The sequence below is a fragment of the Schistocerca nitens genome, chromosome 4, assembly GCF_023898315.1.
Source record: "Schistocerca nitens isolate TAMUIC-IGC-003100 chromosome 4, iqSchNite1.1, whole genome shotgun sequence".
NCBI classification, from domain to species: Eukaryota; Metazoa; Arthropoda; class Insecta; order Orthoptera; family Acrididae; genus Schistocerca; species Schistocerca nitens.
The window spans coordinates 719,624,227-719,640,806 of record NC_064617.1 but is presented as its reverse complement, the minus strand read 5'-3'; the positions used below and the strand labels follow the sequence as shown (position 1 = coordinate 719,640,806).

General features: G+C 50.5%; 35 non-coding genes across 35 annotated transcripts; all 35 read right to left on the bottom strand.

Moving 5' to 3' along the window:
• Nucleotides 1–113: 113 nt before the first annotated feature.
• On the bottom strand, nt 114–195 carry Trnas-cga (transfer RNA serine (anticodon CGA)). Its single transcript has one exon. It is a non-coding gene; the product is annotated as a tRNA-Ser (tRNA).
• Nucleotides 196–333: 138 nt separating this feature from the next.
• Trnak-uuu (transfer RNA lysine (anticodon UUU)) lies at nt 334–406 on the bottom strand. Its single transcript has one exon. It is a non-coding gene; the product is annotated as a tRNA-Lys (tRNA).
• Nucleotides 407–750: 344 nt separating this feature from the next.
• Nucleotides 751–832, bottom strand: Trnas-aga (transfer RNA serine (anticodon AGA)). Its single transcript has one exon. It is a non-coding gene; the product is annotated as a tRNA-Ser (tRNA).
• Nucleotides 833–1,557: 725 nt separating this feature from the next.
• Trnas-cga (transfer RNA serine (anticodon CGA)) lies at nt 1,558–1,639 on the bottom strand. The gene has a single exon. It is a non-coding gene; the product is annotated as a tRNA-Ser (tRNA).
• A 138-nt stretch (nt 1,640–1,777) lies between these two features.
• On the bottom strand, nt 1,778–1,850 carry Trnak-uuu (transfer RNA lysine (anticodon UUU)). Its single transcript has one exon. It is a non-coding gene; the product is annotated as a tRNA-Lys (tRNA).
• A 344-nt stretch (nt 1,851–2,194) lies between these two features.
• Nucleotides 2,195–2,276, bottom strand: Trnas-aga (transfer RNA serine (anticodon AGA)). The gene has a single exon. It is a non-coding gene; the product is annotated as a tRNA-Ser (tRNA).
• Nucleotides 2,277–3,012: 736 nt separating this feature from the next.
• Trnas-cga (transfer RNA serine (anticodon CGA)) lies at nt 3,013–3,094 on the bottom strand. The gene has a single exon. It is a non-coding gene; the product is annotated as a tRNA-Ser (tRNA).
• Nucleotides 3,095–3,232: 138 nt separating this feature from the next.
• Trnak-uuu (transfer RNA lysine (anticodon UUU)) lies at nt 3,233–3,305 on the bottom strand. Its single transcript has one exon. It is a non-coding gene; the product is annotated as a tRNA-Lys (tRNA).
• A 344-nt stretch (nt 3,306–3,649) lies between these two features.
• Trnas-aga (transfer RNA serine (anticodon AGA)) lies at nt 3,650–3,731 on the bottom strand. The gene has a single exon. It is a non-coding gene; the product is annotated as a tRNA-Ser (tRNA).
• Nucleotides 3,732–4,456: 725 nt separating this feature from the next.
• Nucleotides 4,457–4,538, bottom strand: Trnas-cga (transfer RNA serine (anticodon CGA)). The gene has a single exon. It is a non-coding gene; the product is annotated as a tRNA-Ser (tRNA).
• Nucleotides 4,539–4,676: 138 nt separating this feature from the next.
• Trnak-uuu (transfer RNA lysine (anticodon UUU)) lies at nt 4,677–4,749 on the bottom strand. Its single transcript has one exon. It is a non-coding gene; the product is annotated as a tRNA-Lys (tRNA).
• A 344-nt stretch (nt 4,750–5,093) lies between these two features.
• On the bottom strand, nt 5,094–5,175 carry Trnas-aga (transfer RNA serine (anticodon AGA)). Its single transcript has one exon. It is a non-coding gene; the product is annotated as a tRNA-Ser (tRNA).
• Nucleotides 5,176–5,900: 725 nt separating this feature from the next.
• On the bottom strand, nt 5,901–5,982 carry Trnas-cga (transfer RNA serine (anticodon CGA)). The gene has a single exon. It is a non-coding gene; the product is annotated as a tRNA-Ser (tRNA).
• Nucleotides 5,983–6,120: 138 nt separating this feature from the next.
• Nucleotides 6,121–6,193, bottom strand: Trnak-uuu (transfer RNA lysine (anticodon UUU)). Its single transcript has one exon. It is a non-coding gene; the product is annotated as a tRNA-Lys (tRNA).
• Nucleotides 6,194–6,538: 345 nt separating this feature from the next.
• On the bottom strand, nt 6,539–6,620 carry Trnas-aga (transfer RNA serine (anticodon AGA)). The gene has a single exon. It is a non-coding gene; the product is annotated as a tRNA-Ser (tRNA).
• Nucleotides 6,621–7,356: 736 nt separating this feature from the next.
• Trnas-cga (transfer RNA serine (anticodon CGA)) lies at nt 7,357–7,438 on the bottom strand. Its single transcript has one exon. It is a non-coding gene; the product is annotated as a tRNA-Ser (tRNA).
• A 138-nt stretch (nt 7,439–7,576) lies between these two features.
• Nucleotides 7,577–7,649, bottom strand: Trnak-uuu (transfer RNA lysine (anticodon UUU)). The gene has a single exon. It is a non-coding gene; the product is annotated as a tRNA-Lys (tRNA).
• Nucleotides 7,650–7,993: 344 nt separating this feature from the next.
• On the bottom strand, nt 7,994–8,075 carry Trnas-aga (transfer RNA serine (anticodon AGA)). The gene has a single exon. It is a non-coding gene; the product is annotated as a tRNA-Ser (tRNA).
• Nucleotides 8,076–8,800: 725 nt separating this feature from the next.
• Nucleotides 8,801–8,882, bottom strand: Trnas-cga (transfer RNA serine (anticodon CGA)). The gene has a single exon. It is a non-coding gene; the product is annotated as a tRNA-Ser (tRNA).
• A 138-nt stretch (nt 8,883–9,020) lies between these two features.
• On the bottom strand, nt 9,021–9,093 carry Trnak-uuu (transfer RNA lysine (anticodon UUU)). Its single transcript has one exon. It is a non-coding gene; the product is annotated as a tRNA-Lys (tRNA).
• Nucleotides 9,094–9,437: 344 nt separating this feature from the next.
• Nucleotides 9,438–9,519, bottom strand: Trnas-aga (transfer RNA serine (anticodon AGA)). Its single transcript has one exon. It is a non-coding gene; the product is annotated as a tRNA-Ser (tRNA).
• Nucleotides 9,520–10,244: 725 nt separating this feature from the next.
• Nucleotides 10,245–10,326, bottom strand: Trnas-cga (transfer RNA serine (anticodon CGA)). The gene has a single exon. It is a non-coding gene; the product is annotated as a tRNA-Ser (tRNA).
• A 138-nt stretch (nt 10,327–10,464) lies between these two features.
• On the bottom strand, nt 10,465–10,537 carry Trnak-uuu (transfer RNA lysine (anticodon UUU)). Its single transcript has one exon. It is a non-coding gene; the product is annotated as a tRNA-Lys (tRNA).
• A 344-nt stretch (nt 10,538–10,881) lies between these two features.
• On the bottom strand, nt 10,882–10,963 carry Trnas-aga (transfer RNA serine (anticodon AGA)). The gene has a single exon. It is a non-coding gene; the product is annotated as a tRNA-Ser (tRNA).
• Nucleotides 10,964–11,688: 725 nt separating this feature from the next.
• Trnas-cga (transfer RNA serine (anticodon CGA)) lies at nt 11,689–11,770 on the bottom strand. The gene has a single exon. It is a non-coding gene; the product is annotated as a tRNA-Ser (tRNA).
• A 138-nt stretch (nt 11,771–11,908) lies between these two features.
• Trnak-uuu (transfer RNA lysine (anticodon UUU)) lies at nt 11,909–11,981 on the bottom strand. The gene has a single exon. It is a non-coding gene; the product is annotated as a tRNA-Lys (tRNA).
• A 354-nt stretch (nt 11,982–12,335) lies between these two features.
• On the bottom strand, nt 12,336–12,417 carry Trnas-aga (transfer RNA serine (anticodon AGA)). Its single transcript has one exon. It is a non-coding gene; the product is annotated as a tRNA-Ser (tRNA).
• A 736-nt stretch (nt 12,418–13,153) lies between these two features.
• On the bottom strand, nt 13,154–13,235 carry Trnas-cga (transfer RNA serine (anticodon CGA)). Its single transcript has one exon. It is a non-coding gene; the product is annotated as a tRNA-Ser (tRNA).
• A 138-nt stretch (nt 13,236–13,373) lies between these two features.
• On the bottom strand, nt 13,374–13,446 carry Trnak-uuu (transfer RNA lysine (anticodon UUU)). Its single transcript has one exon. It is a non-coding gene; the product is annotated as a tRNA-Lys (tRNA).
• A 344-nt stretch (nt 13,447–13,790) lies between these two features.
• Trnas-aga (transfer RNA serine (anticodon AGA)) lies at nt 13,791–13,872 on the bottom strand. Its single transcript has one exon. It is a non-coding gene; the product is annotated as a tRNA-Ser (tRNA).
• A 735-nt stretch (nt 13,873–14,607) lies between these two features.
• Nucleotides 14,608–14,689, bottom strand: Trnas-cga (transfer RNA serine (anticodon CGA)). The gene has a single exon. It is a non-coding gene; the product is annotated as a tRNA-Ser (tRNA).
• Nucleotides 14,690–14,827: 138 nt separating this feature from the next.
• Nucleotides 14,828–14,900, bottom strand: Trnak-uuu (transfer RNA lysine (anticodon UUU)). The gene has a single exon. It is a non-coding gene; the product is annotated as a tRNA-Lys (tRNA).
• Nucleotides 14,901–15,244: 344 nt separating this feature from the next.
• Nucleotides 15,245–15,326, bottom strand: Trnas-aga (transfer RNA serine (anticodon AGA)). Its single transcript has one exon. It is a non-coding gene; the product is annotated as a tRNA-Ser (tRNA).
• Nucleotides 15,327–16,062: 736 nt separating this feature from the next.
• Nucleotides 16,063–16,144, bottom strand: Trnas-cga (transfer RNA serine (anticodon CGA)). Its single transcript has one exon. It is a non-coding gene; the product is annotated as a tRNA-Ser (tRNA).
• Nucleotides 16,145–16,282: 138 nt separating this feature from the next.
• On the bottom strand, nt 16,283–16,355 carry Trnak-uuu (transfer RNA lysine (anticodon UUU)). Its single transcript has one exon. It is a non-coding gene; the product is annotated as a tRNA-Lys (tRNA).
• Between the last annotated feature and the right edge of the window lie 225 nt (nt 16,356–16,580).

Genomic DNA, 16,580 nt, shown 5'->3' with positions numbered 1-16,580 from the left:
CTGAAACATAAATTTCCGTCTTGTTGAGAATGGTGTCACTGGTTTGGATCCGCTTTCACCCACGCATGTCACATGTGTGCGAAAATTTCTGCTCGTTTTTACGCAAAATCACACGCAGCCGGTAGGATTCGAACCTACGCTCCCAGAGGGAATCTGATTTCGAGTCAGACGCCTTAACCACTCGGCCACGACTGCCAGTAGCGGAAGATCCTCCCGACACATGCAACTGCTACTGTTTAAAGCACTGCAGTGCCAGGAAACGGCGTAGCAGCATTCTTTTCCGTAGTGCTTACACCGCTACGAGACGTGCGGCTACCAAGGTATTAAAATTTCCGCCCGAACAGGGACTTGAACCCTGGACCCTTAGGTTAAAAGCCTAATGCTCTACCGACTGAGCTATCCGGGCTCACGTTACCTGAACACCCCTCCCTTTAGGCATACTGACACATTGCCTCATGTCCTTTACTGTTGGGTAGTCGTTGCGTGGAGCTGTTACTATTAAAACGTCGTCTGACTGCTGTCTATAAACTCATTACGCTAGGGTCGTAACAGACTATCGAAGAAAGCTGACACACGATGTAAAGTGAAATTGCAGCAGTTTGTACGTCTCAGCAGAGGAGCTACGTGTTTTGTCGACACTCACTGGACAATTGTAAAATTCACAAGCGTCTCGAATGCAGTGTTTCCCACGTATTCGCTCATTTCACGGTTCCGTTGGAGATGTTCTTCACCTCTTGACACAACAAAGGACGCAGTCGGTAGGACTCGAACCTACGCTCCCAGAGGGAATCTGATTTCTAGTCAGACGCCTTAACCACTCGGCCACGACTGCCGGTCGCAGAAGCGTTTCTCGGCAAGTGCAACTTTTCAAGCAATCTGACGTAAGAACACGACATGGCCTCACTCGTTTCTGTAGTGCTTCCGTTGCCAGCACATTAGCCGTTACGACAGTGTATCAATTTTGGCCTGGACGGGGGTTTGAACCCGGGACCCTTTGGTTGAAAGTCTAGCGCTCTACCGGCTGAGCTACCCGGTCCCTCGGCCGAGCATTGTGGTACATGCTGCATGGTGTTTGAGTGATTCGCGTGTCGTAATTACTGGCTTATGGCTCCAATGGCGACTTCACCGACTTCCCGCTGACGCTACTTTTCTGTCGTCTTAAACGATGGACATACTTGCAAGCAGCTGCGAGATCTTAAGAAAGGAAAACGCTGCACCACTGCTTTTGCCACACTCGAATGAATTGAATTGCGATTCTTAACAAGAAATGAATGCTCGCTCTGTCCAACACTTTGAAGCACATCTGCGTACTCACGAACACGGCGACGGCGCGACAAAATGACGGGGGCGCGTTCGTGGGCCTGCGACTGATTTATGCAGTACTAGCGTCCGTGCGAGGTAAACCGAGAGCCGCAACAGACAGCGGCCGTCGCGAAACAGTATTCTGAAACATAAATTTCCGTCTTGTTGAGAATGGTGTCACTGGTTTGGATCCGCTTTCACCCACGCATGTCACATGTGTGCGAAAATTTCTGCTCGTTTTTACGCAAAATCACACGCAGCCGGTAGGATTCGAACCTACGCTCCCAGAGGGAATCTGATTTCGAGTCAGACGCCTTAACCACTCGGCCACGACTGCCAGTAGCGGAAGATCCTCCCGACACATGCAACTGCTACTGTTTAAAGCACTGCAGTGCCAGGAAACGGCGTAGCAGCATTCTTTTCCGTAGTGCTTACACCGCTACGAGACGTGCGGCTACCAAGGTATTAAAATTTCCGCCCGAACAGGGACTTGAACCCTGGACCCTTAGGTTAAAAGCCTAATGCTCTACCGACTGAGCTATCCGGGCTCACGTTACCTGAACACCCCTCCCTTTAGGCATACTGACACATTGCCTCATGTCCTTTACTGTTGGGTAGTCGTTGCGTGGAGCTGTTACTATTAAAACGTCGTCTGACTGCTGTCTATAAACTCATTACGCTAGGGTCGTAACAGACTATCGAAGAAAGCTGACACACGATGTAAAGTGAAATTGCAGCAGTTTGTACGTCTCAGCAGAGGAGCTACGTGTTTTGTCGACACTCACTGGACAATTGTAAAATTCACAAGCGTCTCGAATGCAGTGTTTCCCACGTATTCGCTCATTTCACGGTTCCGTTGGAGATGTTCTTCACCTCTTGACACAACAAAGGACGCAGTCGGTAGGACTCGAACCTACGCTCCCAGAGGGAATCTGATTTCTAGTCAGACGCCTTAACCACTCGGCCACGACTGCCGGTCGCAGAAGCGTCTCTCGGCAAGTGCAACTTTTCAAGCAATCTGACGTAAGAACACGACATGGCCTCACTCGTTTCTGTAGTGCTTCCGTTGCCAGCACATTAGCCGTTACGACAGTGTATCAATTTTGGCCTGGACGGGGGTTTGAACCCGGGACCCTTTGGTTGAAAGTCTAGCGCTCTACCGGCTGAGCTACCCGGTCCCTCGGCCGAGCATTGTGGTACATGCTGCATGGTGTTTGAGTGATTCGCGTGTCGTAATTACTGGCTTATGGCTCCAATGGCGACTTCACCGACTTCCCACTGACGCACCGCTGACGCTACTTTTCTGTCGTCTTAAACGATGGACATACTTGCAAGCAGCTGCGAGATCTTAAGAAAGGAAAACGCTGCACCACTGCTTTTGCCACACTCGAATGAATTGAATTGCGATTCTTAACAAGAAATGAATGCTCGCTCTGTCCAACACTTTGAAGCACATCTGCGTACTCACGAACACGGCGACGGCGCGACAAAATGACGGGGGCGCGTTCGTGGGCCTGCGACTGATTTCTGCAGTACTAGCGTCCGTGCGAGGTAAACCGAGAGCCGCAACAGACAGCGGCCGTCGCGAAACAGTATTCTGAAACATAAATTTCCGTCTTGTTGAGAATGGTGTCACTGGTTTGGATCCGCTTTCACCCACGCATGTCACATGTGTGCGAAAATTTCTGCTCGTTTTTACGCAAAATCACACGCAGCCGGTAGGATTCGAACCTACGCTCCCAGAGGGAATCTGATTTCGAGTCAGACGCCTTAACCACTCGGCCACGACTGCCAGTAGCGGAAGATCCTCCCGACACATGCAACTGCTACTGTTTAAAGCACTGCAGTGCCAGGAAACGGCGTAGCAGCATTCTTTTCCGTAGTGCTTACACCGCTACGAGACGTGCGGCTACCAAGGTATTAAAATTTCCGCCCGAACAGGGACTTGAACCCTGGACCCTTAGGTTAAAAGCCTAATGCTCTACCGACTGAGCTATCCGGGCTCACGTTACCTGATCACCCCTCCCTTTAGGCATACTGACACATTGCCTCATGTCCTTTACTGTTGGGTAGTCGTTGCGTGGAGCTGTTACTATTAAAACGTCGTCTGACTGCTGTCTATAAACTCATTACGCTAGGGTCGTAACAGACTATCGAAGAAAGCTGACACACGATGTAAAGTGAAATTGCAGCAGTTTGTACGTCTCAGCAGAGGAGCTACGTGTTTTGTCGACACTCACTGGACAATTGTAAAATTCACAAGCGTCTCGAATGCAGTGTTTCCCACGTATTCGCTCATTTCACGGTTCCGTTGGAGATGTTCTTCACCTCTTGACACAAAAAAGGACGCAGTCGGTAGGACTCGAACCTACGCTCCCAGAGGGAATCTGATTTCTAGTCAGACGCCTTAACCACTCGGCCACGACTGCCGGTCGCAGAAGCGTCTCTCGGCAAGTGCAACTTTTCAAGCAATCTGACGTAAGAACACGACATGGCCTCACTCGTTTCTGTAGTGCTTCCGTTGCCAGCACATTAGCCGTTACGACAGTGTATCAATTTTGGCCTGGACGGGGGTTTGAACCCGGGACCCTTTGGTTGAAAGTCTAGCGCTCTACCGGCTGAGCTACCCGGTCCCTCGGCCGAGCATTGTGGTACATGCTGCATGGTGTTTGAGTGATTCGCGTGTCGTAATTACTGGCTTATGGCTCCAATGGCGACTTCACCGACTTCCCGCTGACGCTACTTTTCTGTCGTCTTAAACGATGGACATACTTGCAAGCAGCTGCGAGATCTTAAGAAAGGAAAACGCTGCACCACTGCTTTTGCCACACTCGAATGAATTGAATTGCGATTCTTAACAAGAAATGAATGCTCGCTCTGTCCAACACTTTGAAGCACATCTGCGTACTCACGAACACGGCGACGGCGCGACAAAATGACGGGGGCGCGTTCGTGGGCCTGCGACTGATTTCTGCAGTACTAGCGTCCGTGCGAGGTAAACCGAGAGCCGCAACAGACAGCGGCCGTCGCGAAACAGTATTCTGAAACATAAATTTCCGTCTTGTTGAGAATGGTGTCACTGGTTTGGATCCGCTTTCACCCACGCATGTCACATGTGTGCGAAAATTTCTGCTCGTTTTTACGCAAAATCACACGCAGCCGGTAGGATTCGAACCTACGCTCCCAGAGGGAATCTGATTTCGAGTCAGACGCCTTAACCACTCGGCCACGACTGCCAGTAGCGGAAGATCCTCCCGACACATGCAACTGCTACTGTTTAAAGCACTGCAGTGCCAGGAAACGGCGTAGCAGCATTCTTTTCCGTAGTGCTTACACCGCTACGAGACGTGCGGCTACCAAGGTATTAAAATTTCCGCCCGAACAGGGACTTGAACCCTGGACCCTTAGGTTAAAAGCCTAATGCTCTACCGACTGAGCTATCCGGGCTCACGTTACCTGATCACCCCTCCCTTTAGGCATACTGACACATTGCCTCATGTCCTTTACTGTTGGGTAGTCGTTGCGTGGAGCTGTTACTATTAAAACGTCGTCTGACTGCTGTCTATAAACTCATTACGCTAGGGTCGTAACAGACTATCGAAGAAAGCTGACACACGATGTAAAGTGAAATTGCAGCAGTTTGTACGTCTCAGCAGAGGAGCTACGTGTTTTGTCGACACTCACTGGACAATTGTAAAATTCACAAGCGTCTCGAATGCAGTGTTTCCCACGTATTCGCTCATTTCACGGTTCCGTTGGAGATGTTCTTCACCTCTTGACACAAAAAAGGACGCAGTCGGTAGGACTCGAACCTACGCTCCCAGAGGGAATCTGATTTCTAGTCAGACGCCTTAACCACTCGGCCACGACTGCCGGTCGCAGAAGCGTCTCTCGGCAAGTGCAACTTTTCAAGCAATCTGACGTAAGAACACGACATGGCCTCACTCGTTTCTGTAGTGCTTCCGTTGCCAGCACATTAGCCGTTACGACAGTGTATCAATTTTGGCCTGGACGGGGGTTTGAACCCGGGACCCTTTGGTTGAAAGTCTAGCGCTCTACCGGCTGAGCTACCCGGTCCCTCGGCCGAGCATTGTGGTACATGCTGCATGGTGTTTGAGTGATTCGCGTGTCGTAATTACTGGCTTATGGCTCCAATGGCGACTTCACCGACTTCCCGCTGACGCTACTTTTCTGTCGTCTTAAACGATGGACATACTTGCAAGCAGCTGCGAGATCTTAAGAAAGGAAAACGCTGCACCACTGCTTTTGCCACACTCGAATGAATTGAATTGCGATTCTTAACAAGAAATGAATGCTCGCTCTGTCCAACACTTTGAAGCACATCTGCGTACTCACGAACACGGCGACGGCGCGACAAAATGACGGGGGCGCGTTCGTGGGCCTGCGACTGATTTCTGCAGTACTAGCGTCCGTGCGAGGTAAACCGAGAGCCGCAACAGACAGCGGCCGTCGCGAAACAGTATTCTGAAACATAAATTTCCGTCTTGTTGAGAATGGTGTCACTGGTTTGGATCCGCTTTCACCCACGCATGTCACATGTGTGCGAAAATTTCTGCTCGTTTTTACGCAAAATCACACGCAGCCGGTAGGATTCGAACCTACGCTCCCAGAGGGAATCTGATTTCGAGTCAGACGCCTTAACCACTCGGCCACGACTGCCAGTAGCGGAAGATCCTCCCGACACATGCAACTGCTACTGTTTAAAGCACTGCAGTGCCAGGAAACGGCGTAGCAGCATTCTTTTCCGTAGTGCTTACACCGCTACGAGACGTGCGGCTACCAAGGTATTAAAATTTCCGCCCGAACAGGGACTTGAACCCTGGACCCTTAGGTTAAAAGCCTAATGCTCTACCGACTGAGCTATCCGGGCTCACGTTACCTGAACACCCCTCCCTTTAGGCATACTGACACATTGCCTCATGTCCTTTACTGTTGGGTAGTCGTTGCGTGGAGCTGTTACTATTAAAACGTCGTCTGACTGCTGTCTATAAACTCATTACGCTAGGGTCGTAACAGACTATCGAAGAAAGCTGACACACGATGTAAAGTGAAATTGCAGCAGTTTGTACGTCTCAGCAGAGGAGCTACGTGTTTTGTCGACACTCACTGGACAATTGTAAAATTCACAAGCGTCTCGAATGCAGTGTTTCCCACGTATTCGCTCATTTCACGGTTCCGTTGGAGATGTTCTTCACCTCTTGACACAAAAAAAGGACGCAGTCGGTAGGACTCGAACCTACGCTCCCAGAGGGAATCTGATTTCTAGTCAGACGCCTTAACCACTCGGCCACGACTGCCGGTCACAGAAGCGTCTCTCGGCAAGTGCAACTTTTCAAGCAATCTGACGTAAGAACACGACATGGCCTCACTCGTTTCTGTAGTGCTTCCGTTGCCAGCACATTAGCCGTTACGACAGTGTATCAATTTTGGCCTGGACGGGGGTTTGAACCCGGGACCCTTTGGTTGAAAGTCTAGCGCTCTACCGGCTGAGCTACCCGGTCCCTCGGCCGAGCATTGTGGTACATGCTGCATGGTGTTTGAGTGATTCGCGTGTCGTAATTACTGGCTTATGGCTCCAATGGCGACTTCACCGACTTCCCACTGACGCACCGCTGACGCTACTTTTCTGTCGTCTTAAACGATGGACATACTTGCAAGCAGCTGCGAGATCTTAAGAAAGGAAAACGCTGCACCACTGCTTTTGCCACACTCGAATGAATTGAATTGCGATTCTTAACAAGAAATGAATGCTCGCTCTGTCCAACACTTTGAAGCACATCTGCGTACTCACGAACACGGCGACGGCGCGACAAAATGACGGGGGCGCGTTCGTGGGCCTGCGACTGATTTCTGCAGTACTAGCGTCCGTGCGAGGTAAACCGAGAGCCGCAACAGACAGCGGCCGTCGCGAAACAGTATTCTGAAACATAAATTTCCGTCTTGTTGAGAATGGTGTCACTGGTTTGGATCCGCTTTCACCCACGCATGTCACATGTGTGCGAAAATTTCTGCTCGTTTTTACGCAAAATCACACGCAGCCGGTAGGATTCGAACCTACGCTCCCAGAGGGAATCTGATTTCGAGTCAGACGCCTTAACCACTCGGCCACGACTGCCAGTAGCGGAAGATCCTCCCGACACATGCAACTGCTACTGTTTAAAGCACTGCAGTGCCAGGAAACGGCGTAGCAGCATTCTTTTCCGTAGTGCTTACACCGCTACGAGACGTGCGGCTACCAAGGTATTAAAATTTCCGCCCGAACAGGGACTTGAACCCTGGACCCTTAGGTTAAAAGCCTAATGCTCTACCGACTGAGCTATCCGGGCTCACGTTACCTGATCACCCCTCCCTTTAGGCATACTGACACATTGCCTCATGTCCTTTACTGTTGGGTAGTCGTTGCGTGGAGCTGTTACTATTAAAACGTCGTCTGACTGCTGTCTATAAACTCATTACGCTAGGGTCGTAACAGACTATCGAAGAAAGCTGACACACGATGTAAAGTGAAATTGCAGCAGTTTGTACGTCTCAGCAGAGGAGCTACGTGTTTTGTCGACACTCACTGGACAATTGTAAAATTCACAAGCGTCTCGAATGCAGTGTTTCCCACGTATTCGCTCATTTCACGGTTCCGTTGGAGATGTTCTTCACCTCTTGACACAAAAAAGGACGCAGTCGGTAGGACTCGAACCTACGCTCCCAGAGGGAATCTGATTTCTAGTCAGACGCCTTAACCACTCGGCCACGACTGCCGGTCGCAGAAGCGTCTCTCGGCAAGTGCAACTTTTCAAGCAATCTGACGTAAGAACACGACATGGCCTCACTCGTTTCTGTAGTGCTTCCGTTGCCAGCACATTAGCCGTTACGACAGTGTATCAATTTTGGCCTGGACGGGGGTTTGAACCCGGGACCCTTTGGTTGAAAGTCTAGCGCTCTACCGGCTGAGCTACCCGGTCCCTCGGCCGAGCATTGTGGTACATGCTGCATGGTGTTTGAGTGATTCGCGTGTCGTAATTACTGGCTTATGGCTCCAATGGCGACTTCACCGACTTCCCGCTGACGCTACTTTTCTGTCGTCTTAAACGATGGACATACTTGCAAGCAGCTGCGAGATCTTAAGAAAGGAAAACGCTGCACCACTGCTTTTGCCACACTCGAATGAATTGAATTGCGATTCTTAACAAGAAATGAATGCTCGCTCTGTCCAACACTTTGAAGCACATCTGCGTACTCACGAACACGGCGACGGCGCGACAAAATGACGGGGGCGCGTTCGTGGGCCTGCGACTGATTTCTGCAGTACTAGCGTCCGTGCGAGGTAAACCGAGAGCCGCAACAGACAGCGGCCGTCGCGAAACAGTATTCTGAAACATAAATTTCCGTCTTGTTGAGAATGGTGTCACTGGTTTGGATCCGCTTTCACCCACGCATGTCACATGTGTGCGAAAATTTCTGCTCGTTTTTACGCAAAATCACACGCAGCCGGTAGGATTCGAACCTACGCTCCCAGAGGGAATCTGATTTCGAGTCAGACGCCTTAACCACTCGGCCACGACTGCCAGTAGCGGAAGATCCTCCCGACACATGCAACTGCTACTGTTTAAAGCACTGCAGTGCCAGGAAACGGCGTAGCAGCATTCTTTTCCGTAGTGCTTACACCGCTACGAGACGTGCGGCTACCAAGGTATTAAAATTTCCGCCCGAACAGGGACTTGAACCCTGGACCCTTAGGTTAAAAGCCTAATGCTCTACCGACTGAGCTATCCGGGCTCACGTTACCTGATCACCCCTCCCTTTAGGCATACTGACACATTGCCTCATGTCCTTTACTGTTGGGTAGTCGTTGCGTGGAGCTGTTACTATTAAAACGTCGTCTGACTGCTGTCTATAAACTCATTACGCTAGGGTCGTAACAGACTATCGAAGAAAGCTGACACACGATGTAAAGTGAAATTGCAGCAGTTTGTACGTCTCAGCAGAGGAGCTACGTGTTTTGTCGACACTCACTGGACAATTGTAAAATTCACAAGCGTCTCGAATGCAGTGTTTCCCACGTATTCGCTCATTTCACGGTTCCGTTGGAGATGTTCTTCACCTCTTGACACAACAAAGGACGCAGTCGGTAGGACTCGAACCTACGCTCCCAGAGGGAATCTGATTTCTAGTCAGACGCCTTAACCACTCGGCCACGACTGCCGGTCGCAGAAGCGTCTCTCGGCAAGTGCAACTTTTCAAGCAATCTGACGTAAGAACACGACATGGCCTCACTCGTTTCTGTAGTGCTTCCGTTGCCAGCACATTAGCCGTTACGACAGTGTATCAATTTTGGCCTGGACGGGGGTTTGAACCCGGGACCCTTTGGTTGAAAGTCTAGCGCTCTACCGGCTGAGCTACCCGGTCCCTCGGCCGAGCATTGTGGTACATGCTGCATGGTGTTTGAGTGATTCGCGTGTCGTAATTACTGGCTTATGGCTCCAATGGCGACTTCACCGACTTCCCGCTGACGCTACTTTTCTGTCGTCTTAAACGATGGACATACTTGCAAGCAGCTGCGAGATCTTAAGAAAGGAAAACGCTGCACCACTGCTTTTGCCACACTCGAATGAATTGAATTGCGATTCTTAACAAGAAATGAATGCTCGCTCTGTCCAACACTTTGAAGCACATCTGCGTACTCACGAACACGGCGACGGCGCGACAAAATGACGGGGGCGCGTTCGTGGGCCTGCGACTGATTTCTGCAGTACTAGCGTCCGTGCGAGGTAAACCGAGAGCCGCAACAGACAGCGGCCGTCGCGAAACAGTATTCTGAAACATAAATTTCCGTCTTGTTGAGAATGGTGTCACTGGTTTGGATCCGCTTTCACCCACGCATGTCACATGTGTGCGAAAATTTCTGCTCGTTTTTACGCAAAATCACACGCAGCCGGTAGGATTCGAACCTACGCTCCCAGAGGGAATCTGATTTCGAGTCAGACGCCTTAACCACTCAGCCACGACTGCCAGTAGCGGAAGATCCTCCCGACACATGCAACTGCTACTGTTTAAAGCACTGCAGTGCCAGGAAACGGCGTAGCAGCATTCTTTTCCGTAGTGCTTACACCGCTACGAGACGTGCGGCTACCAAGGTATTAAAATTTCCGCCCGAACAGGGACTTGAACCCTGGACCCTTAGGTTAAAAGCCTAATGCTCTACCGACTGAGCTATCCGGGCTCACGTTACCTGAACACCCCTCCCTTTAGGCATACTGACACATTGCCTCATGTCCTTTACTGTTGGGTAGTCGTTGCGTGGAGCTGTTACTATTAAAACGTCGTCTGACTGCTGTCTATAAACTCATTACGCTAGGGTCGTAACAGACTATCGAAGAAAGCTGACACACGATGTAAAGTGAAATTGCAGCAGTTTGTACGTCTCAGCAGAGGAGCTACGTGTTTTGTCGACACTCACTGGACAATTGTAAAATTCACAAGCGTCTCGAATGCAGTGTTTCCCACGTATTCGCTCATTTCACGGTTCCGTTGGAGATGTTCTTCACCTCTTGACACAACAAAGGACGCAGTCGGTAGGACTCGAACCTACGCTCCCAGAGGGAATCTGATTTCTAGTCAGACGCCTTAACCACTCGGCCACGACTGCCGGTCGCAGAAGCGTCTCTCGGCAAGTGCAACTTTTCAAGCAATCTGACGTAAGAACACGACATGGCCTCACTCGTTTCTGTAGTGCTTCCGTTGCCAGCACATTAGCCGTTACGACAGTGTATCAATTTTGGCCTGGACGGGGGTTTGAACCCGGGACCCTTTGGTTGAAAGTCTAGCGCTCTACCGGCTGAGCTACCCGGTCCCTCGGCCGAGCATTGTGGTACATGCTGCATGGTGTTTGAGTGATTCGCGTGTCGTAATTACTGGCTTATGGCTCCAATGGCGACTTCACCGACTTCCCGCTGACGCTACTTTTCTGTCGTCTTAAACGATGGACATACTTGCAAGCAGCTGCGAGATCTTAAGAAAGGAAAACGCTGCACCACTGCTTTTGCCACACTCGAATGAATTGAATTGCGATTCTTAACAAGAAATGAATGCTCGCTCTGTCCAACACTTTGAAGCACATCTGCGTACTCACGAACACGGCGACGGCGCGACAAAATGACGGGGGCGCGTTCGTGGGCCTGCGACTGATTTCTGCAGTACTAGCGTCCGTGCGAGGTAAACCGAGAGCCGCAACAGACAGCGGCCGTCGCGAAACAGTATTCTGAAACATAAATTTCCGTCTTGTTGAGAATGGTGTCACTGGTTTGGATCCGCTTTCACCCACGCATGTCACATGTGTGCGAAAATTTCTGCTCGTTTTTACGCAAAATCACACGCAGCCGGTAGGATTCGAACCTACGCTCCCAGAGGGAATCTGATTTCGAGTCAGACGCCTTAACCACTCGGCCACGACTGCCAGTAGCGGAAGATCCTCCCGACACATGCAACTGCTACTGTTTAAAGCACTGCAGTGCCAGGAAACGGCGTAGCAGCATTCTTTTCCGTAGTGCTTACACCGCTACGAGACGTGCGGCTACCAAGGTATTAAAATTTCCGCCCGAACAGGGACTTGAACCCTGGACCCTTAGGTTAAAAGCCTAATGCTCTACCGACTGAGCTATCCGGGCTCACGTTACCTGAACACCCCTCCCTTTAGGCATACTGACACATTGCCTCATGTCCTTTACTGTTGGGTAGTCGTTGCGTGGAGCTGTTACTATTAAAACGTCGTCTGACTGCTGTCTATAAACTCATTACGCTAGGGTCGTAACAGACTATCGAAGAAAGCTGACACACGATGTAAAGTGAAATTGCAGCAGTTTGTACGTCTCAGCAGAGGAGCTACGTGTTTTGTCGACACTCACTGGACAATTGTAAAATTCACAAGCGTCTCGAATGCAGTGTTTCCCACGTATTCGCTCATTTCACGGTTCCGTTGGAGATGTTCTTCACCTCTTGACACAACAAAGGACGACAAAGGACGCAGTCGGTAGGACTCGAACCTACGCTCCCAGAGGGAATCTGATTTCTAGTCAGACGCCTTAACCACTCGGCCACGACTGCCGGTCGCAGAAGCGTCTCTCGGCAAGTGCAACTTTTCAAGCAATCTGACGTAAGAACACGACATGGCCTCACTCGTTTCTGTAGTGCTTCCGTTGCCAGCACATTAGCCGTTACGACAGTGTATCAATTTTGGCCTGGACGGGGGTTTGAACCCGGGACCCTTTGGTTGAAAGTCTAGCGCTCTACCGGCTGAGCTACCCGGTCCCTCGGCCGAGCATTGTGGTACATGCTGCATGGTGTTTGAGTGATTCGCGTGTCGTAATTACTGGCTTATGGCTCCAATGGCGACTTCACCGACTTCCCACTGACGCACCGCTGACGCTACTTTTCTGTCGTCTTAAACGATGGACATACTTGCAAGCAGCTGCGAGATCTTAAGAAAGGAAAACGCTGCACCACTGCTTTTGCCACACTCGAATGAATTGAATTGCGATTCTTAACAAGAAATGAATGCTCGCTCTGTCCAACACTTTGAAGCACATCTGCGTACTCACGAACACGGCGACGGCGCGACAAAATGACGGGGGCGCGTTCGTGGGCCTGCGACTGATTTCTGCAGTACTAGCGTCCGTGCGAGGTAAACCGAGAGCCGCAACAGACAGCGGCCGTCGCGAAACAGTATTCTGAAACATAAATTTCCGTCTTGTTGAGAATGGTGTCACTGGTTTGGATCCGCTTTCACCCACGCATGTCACATGTGTGCGAAAATTTCTGCTCGTTTTTACGCAAAATCACACGCAGCCGGTAGGATTCGAACCTACGCTCCCAGAGGGAATCTGATTTCGAGTCAGACGCCTTAACCACTCGGCCACGACTGCCAGTAGCGGAAGATCCTCCCGACACATGCAACTGCTACTGTTTAAAGCACTGCAGTGCCAGGAAACGGCGTAGCAGCATTCTTTTCCGTAGTGCTTACACCGCTACGAGACGTGCGGCTACCAAGGTATTAAAATTTCCGCCCGAACAGGGACTTGAACCCTGGACCCTTAGGTTAAAAGCCTAATGCTCTACCGACTGAGCTATCCGGGCTCACGTTACCTGAACACCCCTCCCTTTAGGCATACTGACACATTGCCTCATGTCCTTTACTGTTGGGTAGTCGTTGCGTGGAGCTGTTACTATTAAAACGTCGTCTGACTGCTGTCTATAAACTCATTACGCTAGGGTCGTAACAGACTATCGAAGAAAGCTGACACACGATGTAAAGTGAAATTGCAGCAGTTTGTACGTCTCAGCAGAGGAGCTACGTGTTTTGTCGACACTCACTGGACAATTGTAAAATTCACAAGCGTCTCGAATGCAGTGTTTCCCACGTATTCGCTCATTTCACGGTTCCGTTGGAGATGTTCTTCACCTCTTGACACAACAAAGGACGCAGTCGGTAGGACTCGAACCTACGCTCCCAGAGGGAATCTGATTTCTAGTCAGACGCCTTAACCACTCGGCCACGACTGCCGGTCGCAGAAGCGTCTCTCGGCAAGTGCAACTTTTCAAGCAATCTGACGTAAGAACACGACATGGCCTCACTCGTTTCTGTAGTGCTTCCGTTGCCAGCACATTAGCCGTTACGACAGTGTATCAATTTTGGCCTGGACGGGGGTTTGAACCCGGGACCCTTTGGTTGAAAGTCTAGCGCTCTACCGGCTGAGCTACCCGGTCCCTCGGCCGAGCATTGTGGTACATGCTGCATGGTGTTTGAGTGATTCGCGTGTCGTAATTACTGGCTTATGGCTCCAATGGCGACTTCACCGACTTCCACTGACGCACCGCTGACGCTACTTTTCTGTCGTCTTAAACGATGGACATACTTGCAAGCAGCTGCGAGATCTTAAGAAAGGAAAACGCTGCACCACTGCTTTTGCCACACTCGAATGAATTGAATTGCGATTCTTAACAAGAAATGAATGCTCGCTCTGTCCAACACTTTGAAGCACATCTGCGTACTCACGAACACGGCGACGGCGCGACAAAATGACGGGGGCGCGTTCGTGGGCCTGCGACTGATTTCTGCAGTACTAGCGTCCGTGCGAGGTAAACCGAGAGCCGCAACAGACAGCGGCCGTCGCGAAACAGTATTCTGAAACATAAATTTCCGTCTTGTTGAGAATGGTGTCACTGGTTTGGATCCGCTTTCACCCACGCATGTCACATGTGTGCGAAAATTTCTGCTCGTTTTTACGCAAAATCACACGCAGCCGGTAGGATTCGAACCTACGCTCCCAGAGGGAATCTGATTTCGAGTCAGACGCCTTAACCACTCGGCCACGACTGCCAGTAGCGGAAGATCCTCCCGACACATGCAACTGCTACTGTTTAAAGCACTGCAGTGCCAGGAAACGGCGTAGCAGCATTCTTTTCCGTAGTGCTTACACCGCTACGAGACGTGCGGCTACCAAGGTATTAAAATTTCCGCCCGAACAGGGACTTGAACCCTGGACCCTTAGGTTAAAAGCCTAATGCTCTACCGACTGAGCTATCCGGGCTCACGTTACCTGAACACCCCTCCCTTTAGGCATACTGACACATTGCCTCATGTCCTTTACTGTTGGGTAGTCGTTGCGTGGAGCTGTTACTATTAAAACGTCGTCTGACTGCTGTCTATAAACTCATTACGCTAGGGTCGTAACAGACTATCGAAGAAAGCTGACACACGATGTAAAGTGAAATTGCAGCAGTTTGTACGTCTCAGCAGAGGAGCTACGTGTTTTGTCGACACTCACTGGACAATTGTAAAATTCACAAGCGTCTCGAATGCAGTGTTTCCCACGTATTCGCTCATTTCACGGTTCCGTTGGAGATGTTCTTCACCTCTTGACACAACAAAGGACGCAGTCGGTAGGACTCGAACCTACGCTCCCAGAGGGAATCTGATTTCTAGTCAGACGCCTTAACCACTCGGCCACGACTGCCGGTCGCAGAAGCGTCTCTCGGCAAGTGCAACTTTTCAAGCAATCTGACGTAAGAACACGACATGGCCTCACTCGTTTCTGTAGTGCTTCCGTTGCCAGCACATTAGCCGTTACGACAGTGTATCAATTTTGGCCTGGACGGGGGTTTGAACCCGGGACCCTTTGGTTGAAAGTCTAGCGCTCTACCGGCTGAGCTACCCGGTCCCTCGGCCGAGCATTGTGGTACATGCTGCATGGTGTTTGAGTGATTCGCGTGTCGTAATTACTGGCTTATGGCTCCAATGGCGACTTCACCGACTTCCCACTGACGCACCGCTGACGCTACTTTTCTGTCGTCTTAAACGATGGACATACTTGCAAGCAGCTGCGAGATCTTAAGAAAGGAAAACGCTGCACCACTGCTTTTGCCACACTCGAATGAATTGAATTGCGATTCTTAACAAGAAATGAATGCTCGCTCTGTCCAACACTTTGAAGCACATCTGCGTACTCACGAACACGGCGACGGCGCGACAAAATGACGGGGGCGCGTTCGTGGGCCTGCGACTGATTTCTGCAGTACTAGCGTCCGTGCGAGGTAAACCGAGAGCCGCAACAGACAGCGGCCGTCGCGAAACAGTATTCTGAAACATAAATTTCCGTCTTGTTGAGAATGGTGTCACTGGTTTGGATCCGCTTTCACCCACGCATGTCACATGTGTGCGAAAATTTCTGCTCGTTTTTACGCAAAATCACACGCAGCCGGTAGGATTCGAACCTACGCTCCCAGAGGGAATCTGATTTCGAGTCAGACGCCTTAACCACTCGGCCACGACTGCCAGTAGCGGAAGATCCTCCCGACACATGCAACTGCTACTGTTTAAAGCACTGCAGTGCCAGGAAACGGCGTAGCAGCATTCTTTTCCGTAGTGCTTACACCGCTACGAGACGTGCGGCTACCAAGGTATTAAAATTTCCGCCCGAACAGGGACTTGAACCCTGGACCCTTAGGTTAAAAGCCTAATGCTCTACCGACTGAGCTATCCGGGCTCACGTTACCTGAACACCCCTCCCTTTAGGCATACTGACACATTGCCTCATGTCCTTTACTGTTGGGTAGTCGTTGCGTGGAGCTGTTACTATTAAAACGTCGTCTGACTGCTGTCTATAAACTCATTACGCTAGGGTCGTAACAGACTATCGAAGAAAGCTGACACACGATGTAAAGTGAAATTGCAGCAGTTTGTACGTCTCAGCAGAGGAGCTACGTGTTTT